Raw genomic sequence first — 8386 nt, forward strand, 5'->3', positions numbered from 1 at the left:
TGGCAAACCAGCCATGTTGCGTGATTCTAGGAGAGTACATGCTATTTATGGGTTTGGAGTTGTTGCTGTGGCTCTAGCCCGGTCTAGGAAAAATCGGAGTAGTAGGATTAGGAGTGTTTAGGCCAAAACTTGGCTACTTAATCGTGACCAATTTAGCCATGTGACCTTGCTGCATGAGCTGCAGGAGAATAATCCAAATGATTTTCGTAATTATCTCAGAATGACAGACTCCTGCTTTCAGCAACTATTGTCCTTGCTGTCCCCCTATATCATGAAGCAGGACACCTGAATGAGGGCTGCTATTCCAGCAGAGCAAAGGCTCATAGCCACCTTGCGTTATTTGGCGACAGGGAGGAGTCTCCAGGATATCATGTTTACCACTGGTACCTCTCCCCAGACTCTGGGAGTCATTATTCCTGAGATATGTAGTGCCATCATCCAAGTCCTGCAGAAGGACTATATTCGTGTACGTTTTTTGCTTTAATATAACCTTCATGTTTTTTAATGCATTTTATATCTTTTGGATTCCATCCTTCACATTTTTATAATATGCTGTAACCTTTTTCGTGGCCTACATGCATATTTTCCTTTACTAACCTCCCCAGCATGCTACCCTGGGCCCATACACACCTAGCCTAGTACTTAACATTGTATTTATTTTGCTTCATTTTTAGGTTTCCCCTAAACACCGCCTAAAATGTGTCACAATCTTAGTCCTGTCCTTAAATTCATGCATAGTGCAAGAGTCCCTTTTTTGTGTTGCAAACACTTATTTTGACCCCCACCCCCCCCCCAAAAAAAATGAAAAAAATCCAAAAAGAAATGCAGAGTCAAGCGATACAACTGCTCTATCTGCAGATTTTGCTAAACACATACACTGTGTACATTATTTTTTGAGTTAAGATTGCTACCTAAATTATTAAAAGCATGTAGTGCAAGGGCTTGCCTGATTACCTTCAAAATGTACAAATTATACGTTTGTTATGATGCATTTATCATTATGAGGGGCTTACACCTTCCCTGTGCTGTGCCAACTTCATGGGATTTTAACTTTATCATAATGAATACTCATAATTAATGAACATTTTTATTATTTTGTACGATGTATGTCAAAATGTGTCTAGATTTGAATAATGTGCATTCTTATTTTTGGATTATGCCACTTATTACCTGTCTACTGGCCTGACAATCTTATAAAGATGGATGGGCTGGCCAAATTAAACTTACATTTTAATACATTTAGCTCTCATGGAAGTGTTGAAGTTTACTTGTCCAAAACATCTACCCATACAACTCTCCCCCCCTAACATTTTTAGAATGTGCCACCAGATGAGGTGAGGGAGCATCTAATTGTAACTTTTTTTTTTAGTTTAAATACACATGTTAGAATATTATGTTGCCCCACAATGTTTGTGTCAAATAGACCCCTTTCACACTGAGGCGCTTTTCAGATGCTTTCACGCTAAAAAAAGCGCACAAAAAGCTCAAGAAAACCTATTTCCATTAAAATCAAAGAATGCTTTCACACTGGTGCAGTGCGCTGGAAGGGCGGTGAAAAAAACTCCCCTTTCCATTGAAATGAATGGAAATCTCTTCAAAAGCGCCTGAAAAGCTCCACAAAAGCGCTCAGTGTTTTACTGGTGGTTTAGAAGTGCCTCAGTGTGAAAGGGGCCATATGGTTGCAATTTTATGTGCTCAAGTATTATTATTTTTTTCTTTGTTTGACTCCACAGTTTCCTTCAAACACCCAGCAATGGCAGAATGTAGCGGCCCAGTTTGCCAATTTATGGAATGTTCCCAACTGTGGAGGTGCCATTGATGGCAAACATGTAAGGATAGTCCCAACACCAAACTCAGGATCCTATTATTTTAATTATAAAGGGTTTTGCAGCATAGTTTTGCTTGTTGTGGTGTCAGCCAACTGAGTTACTTTATGTTGATGTTGGTATGAATGGGCGCCACTTTGATGGAGGTGTGATGATGCGCACAGAATTTTACGACCAGCTACAGAAAGGGACCTTTCATTTGCCACACGCTCAGGACAATATTGAGGGACTAAATTTTGTATTTGTGGCAGATGAGGCCTTTTCTTTGGGGGAACATATTCTAAAACCCTTTACAATGAGGAACCTCACCCCAGAACAGAGAATTTTCAACTATTGCCTCTCTCGTGCCTAAAGGCTTATTGAAAATGCTTTTGGCATTCTTTCCAGTAGATTAATGCTATTTTTAAATGCCATAAACTTGGCTGAGTATAAAATTAACCTTGTGGTGTTATGCTGCAGCATCCGCAAAAATATTTTAAGGAGGAATGCTTCCAACTACATTGCCTCAGGGCAAACTGATGAGGCTTTTCCCCGACCAGCTGAAGAGGCTGTGATGCCAGCTCTTGAAAGTGTGCATGCTCGTTTGGGCTCCCAGAATGCCCGTCTTGTCTGTGAACAATATATGGACTACTTTGTCAGTAGAGGGGCAGTGCCTTGGCAACAAAATGTTCTTGATAATTTGCAAATATTTTGCTTATTCATAAAATACTATTTCATTTCAACTACTGTTGTCTGTGTTTCTTCTGTTTGCAAATAGCCTTGATCTTTGTCCTTTTTGCCACTAGTTCAAACCAACCTGATGTGCAACATGAGGTGACAATCTCGCTTTGAGCTAACTTTTATGTTACAAAAGAGGGTGTGTCTGGTATGTCCTTAATAGATAAGGCACCTCATCCCAGTAAATAGGTACAATTTGGAGTAACAAGGAAGGGATTATTGAGGAGCCATAGACAATTCGACAGAGACATGTAAAAAAAGAAAACTTTTATTTGTACAACTATACAAAAATATAATTTAAAAAGGGAGCCATGAATACAAAGCATTTGATCAAAAAATAAAACAATATTTCAATGACCACTGAAAGGATGGTAAATAGCAGGCCAGATTCTTCCCTAATAGTTTTGCCAAAACATTGGCTTCATCAGGGGAGTAGAATATAACGATGACCAAAAATTCTTTGAACACTAGAAGGAAAAGACAATAATATTAAATACAAAATTGATAAATAGTATAAGCTACAGTGAATGATTATTTAGCCGGCTTTTAAAGGTCCTATCCCTAACCCCCCTTCCCCCATAAATGTCCCCAATGCGTAAGATGGATAGCCTCCCATTTAGACACTGCTCGACCAACATACCATGTGTACCAGGCAAAACAAGACAGATGCTTCCGAGCGTTACGAAACAGCTAACAGAAACAGCCAATACAGGGTGGCTACAAGGGGCTCAAAGTGAGACACTATAAAGTTAATGGTGAACCCATCCTTAATTTCTAATGATATTGATATGTGACACTGGAAGAGCTGCATATCCACAGCAGTTTGAATAACCACTTGCCAGGATTACAATATATGGACCCAGACCAACAGTCACACAGCCAGTGAGCCTATTTGAAAAAATATAAATAAAAACAAACAAAGTAAACTAAACAGCAGACGCGCAGCGGCAAAGAAAGAAAAGGCAACAACCGTGACCAGATTGTTACAAAGAGAAGAGAACTAGAACAAGATGAATTGAGCAGCACGCATTTGGCATCAGAAGAGAAAGAGCAACAGCCGTAACCAAATGCCACAAGAGCAATAAGATACCTTAAAGACTTGATCCAATGTTACAGCGCCCCAACAGCCAGCAAACACTTATAAAGCCCCCCACCTGATTGACAAAAGGAATAGCCAACCAGGACCGGACACAAACCGGCCAGCACACCAATCAGGTTTGCAATACATAGCCTACAAACCCCAGAATGCAGAGCGCAGGAGTGTCATATGACGCAGAGCGCAAGCAGACGTGGGTGTGGCAAAGCCAAAAAGGAAACACTGGAACAAGCCGATGTCCAATGAGAATGGAAAGGGCAAAGAATGTTAAGTATTGTAACAAGGGCGATCTTAAACTAAAAAACAGGCTGGCTGTTAAAAACAGACAGCCCCTGGGTGTCCATGCAGCCACAGGCATGTGAACAGAAGCGGCATCGGACACTAAAATAGCAATCTGTCAGACCCCACCGAAACAACAGATATGCTGAAAAACAGTGGCGATGGGGAAATTAAAATAATAAAAAGAAAGGAACAGGGGGGCAGAATGAAAGAGACCTGGGGAGGGATCAGACCAAGAAGAGCTGTGTAGGGCTCCATAAACACAGCAGTTGAGCCAAGGCGGCAAATCATTCACTGAATGCATAATAAACAACGTGTAAATTAATTAAATAAACATAATTTGTATCAAAATAAATACAAAAAGCACAAAGTAATAATAAATAATAAAAAAAAAAGTGATCAGCGCAAACTATATACCAAATATTACTACAAAGATGGAAAATCCTTGTTTGATATGTATTCTACTTCACAGATAAAGTGCAATAAATCAATAATTATATCAATACTAATGGTAATTTCCTAATGCAAATTGCTGCTGTGCATGCAATTATTTAGCTGCTGTGCAAAACTGCTACTCTGCAAGCTACATAAATAAATTATTCGCTGTGCATTTGATTATTTAGCTGCTGTGCAAAATGCTACTGTGCAAACTACGCAAACAAATTAATTGCTGTGCATGCAATTATTTAGCTGCTGTGCAAACTGCTACTGTGCAAACTACGCAGATAAATCATTTGCTGTACATGTGATTATTTAGCTACTGTGCAAACTGCTACTGTGCAAACTATACAAATAAATTATTTGCTATATATACGATTATTTAGCTGCTGTGCAAACTGCTACTGCGCAAACTACGTAAATAAATTATTTTCAAAAAATGCACAACACATTACCATAAATTAATAGAGTGAATAAAATAGCTACTGCTATGCAAATAATTAAAACAAACAATTAATATAGTGCAAAATCGTGCAAATCATCATCAGGTGCTAAATATTAAATAATAATTGAATGAACATTAAATAGTAAAACACTAAAATGGTGCAAGATTATCATAAAGTTCTGAGTATCAAATGATCCTATGTGTACACCTTTAAGTGTGTAGGTGTACCAATACAGTCCTATTTATATTGAGTAGTGATACCCATAAAAGTCCATCCATAAACAGTAAACGTGCAAATTAGTGCAAAAAGTGCTGGTGTGCAGCAAAGTGACAGGCAAACTCTTCAGGTGACATCCACTGTGTACTCTTCGTGTGCTCCACTCAGTGCTCTCTATGCGCTTACCTCTAAATGGGTAAGAAATGCCACTCAGATATTTCTAATGATGAGTCCTCCTGAGTGTGGTAACCAGGGATGATGTCCTTAAGAGTGCTGTATTGCAATAATGGCTCCCAGTTGGTTAGTTCACCCGTTCATCCTAGGCATTTGAAGTCATGACCTATGACGTAATGCATAGGGAAGTTTCTGGATTAAGGAACAACCGGAAGTGACGCATAGAGACGTTTGTAACACCACACATTGTTTTATCTGCCTGTCGTTTTCAGCATTGTTGTGAGTAGCCATTTTTTAAACATAAATAAACCTATTTGAGGCATATTACGCTATGGGATCTTCCTGCTTATTCCCCGCTTTCATTTGCCATGGATGAACGGGCAAACTAACAAACTGGGAGACATTATTGCAATACAGCACTCTTAAGGACATCATCTCCCAGGGCAACACAGTTATCCTTATGGTGGTTGACCTGTTCTCGAAAATGTATTCCACTTAAGAAGTTGCCACTTCTAAGGAACTGGCTTTCATTTTTGCTCGGGAGATCTTTCGCTTACATGGGCTACCCAAGGTGATTGTCTTGGACAGGGGTAGTCAGTTTGTGTCCCGGTTCTGGTGAGACTTTTGTGCACAGTTGGGAATTCAGCTTGCTTTCTCCTCTGCGTATCACCCGCAGTCTAATGGGGCCGCAGAACGAGCCAATCCGTTCTCGGAGCAATTCCTACTTTGCTATATTTCTGACCATCATAACAACTGGTCAGACCTCTTAACGTGGGTGTAGTTTGCTCACAATAGTGCCTTGAATTCTGCTTCCCAATTGTCCCTGTTTATGGCGAAATATGATTTCCAACCTTCCATGTTGCCTAACTCATTAGGGATGAGCTGAGTGTTCGAGTCGAACCCATGTTCAACTGGAACACCAGCTGTTTGCCCATTCGGCGAAATCCGAACATTATGGGCCGTTCGCGCCAAATTTGAGTGGCGCTCACGGCCCATAATGCACTGCGGCATTGCAGTGCATTGCTGGCTGGTGATTGGCCAAGCATGCACTATGACCCGCATGCTTGGCCAATCACAGCGTAGTCAGAGAAGAGAGCCATAGTTGGCCACAGGCAGGATGCCTGTGGCCAATTATGGCTCAGCGGGTTTAGTACACGCCCCACACTATATAAGGCCGCCTGCGCGGCGGCCTTGTGTAGTGTGTTGCGGCTCATAGAGAGAGATAGACAGAGAGATAGTGTCTTAATTTCCTTTGAAGCTATTGCAATTATAGTCTGTGTATTTTGCCCCCTGCACAGTGTACACCTGAAGCTACCCCAATTGCTGGTGTTGTTCTGGTCCTATACCACAGGCAGCTGCAGCAGTTACAGTCGGTGTATTGTGCCCCCTGCACAGTGTACACCTGAAGCTACCTCAATTGCTGGTGTTGTTCTGGTCCTATACCACAGGCAGCTGCAGCAGTTACAGTCGGTGTATTGTGCCCCCTGCACAGTGTACACCTGAAGCTACTCCAATTGCTGGTGTTCTTCTGGTCCTATACCACAGGCAGCTGCAGCAGTTACAGTTGTGTATTGTGCACCCTGCACAGTGTACACCTGAAGCTACCCCAATTGCTGGTGTTGTTCTGGTCCTATACCACAGGCAGCTGTAGCAGTTACAGCCAGTGTATTGTGCCACCTGCACAGTGTACACCTGAAGCTACCCAAATTGCTTGTGTTCTTCAGATCCTATACCACAGGCAGGCAGCTGCAGTAATTACAGTTGGTGTACTGTGTCATCTGCACAGTGTGCACTCAAAGCTACCCCAATTGCTGGTGTTCTGCTGATCCTATATCGCAGGCAGCTCCAGTAATTACAGTTGGTGTATTGTGTCATCTGCACAGTGTGCACCTAAAGCTACCCCAATTGCTGGTGTTTTTCAGATCCTATACCACAGGCAGGCAGCTGCAGCAATTAAAGTTGGTGTACTGTGTCATCTGCACAGTGTGCACCTAAAGCTACCCCAATTGCTGGTGTTCTTCAGATCCTATACCACAGGCAGGCAGCTGCAGTAATTACAGTTGGTGTACTGTGTTATCTGCACAGTGTGCACTAAAAGCTACCCCAATTGCTGGTGTTCTCATCTCCCTGCAGGCCATTAGTATGTCTGGAAGGCCAACAAGGAGAGGCAGACAGTCACAAGCCAATAAAAGAGGCTCTGTGTCTAGAGGCAACAGTGCTGGTTGTCGATGCGGTGCATCCTCATCAGCACATGGCCATGGGATACGCTTGTCCTTCGGCAGCTGGATGTGTTGAGCCGCAACATGCCAAAGACTTGGTAGAGTGGATGACCAAGCCCTCCTTATCCTCTCTCACCCAGGCTCAGGGTACTGGCAAAGCAGCTGCCAGAGCGGCCTCTTCCCTTGTCTCAATGGCATCAGTCACTCCTTCCCTAGACCCATCATGTCCTCCTGAGTAGTCCCCCGAACTGTTTGAGCACAGTGTTGGGTACATTCTCCAGGAAGATGCCCAGCGATTTGAAGACTCTGATGATGATACCCAGCTAGAGGAAGGCAGTAGCGTGACCCCAGAGAGAGGGGTTGCCCAAGAAGGACAGCAATCTGGCAGTCATGTTCCACCAGCTGCAGAATACTGCCAGGTTTGCTCCAGTGATGAGGAGGAAGGGGATGATGAGGTCACTGACTCCACGTGGGTGCCAATAGGAGAGAGGAGGAGGAGGAGGCACATCTCCAATGAGGCAGGATGTCCTCCGGGGGCCAGCTTAAGGGCAGTACACTGACTGCATCACACCGCAGAGCTCCACCTGTGCAGGGCGCTGCCTCTGCGTGTTATTCCAAAAGTTCTTTGGTGTGGGCCTTTTTTGAGATTGCACCGCTGCTATTTGCAACATATGTCTCAAGCGTATCTCGCCTGGCCAAAACATCAGCCACTTGGGCACCGCATGCTTGACCAGACATATGTTGACCTGCCATGCAGCTAGTTGGCAAGCGTACCTTAAAGACCCACACCAAAGAACAAAGTGGACCTCTCCTTGCTCCTCATCAGCTGGGATCCCCAACCCCACTATACCTTCAGTCCTCTCTGAAACCTGCACTGAGAGGAATGAAGGTGTAGAATTAGGTGTGTCACAGCCAAGTACTTGAGGGCAATCTGCTAGCGGTACGCTGATGTCTGTAGCAGGCAAATTTCCCTGC

The sequence above is a fragment of the Lithobates pipiens genome, unplaced genomic scaffold (assembly GCF_037356315.1).
Source record: "Lithobates pipiens isolate NorthernLeopardFrog02 unplaced genomic scaffold, aLitPip1_a1.2 Scaffold_19, whole genome shotgun sequence".
NCBI lineage: Eukaryota > Metazoa > Chordata > Amphibia > Anura > Ranidae > Lithobates > Lithobates pipiens.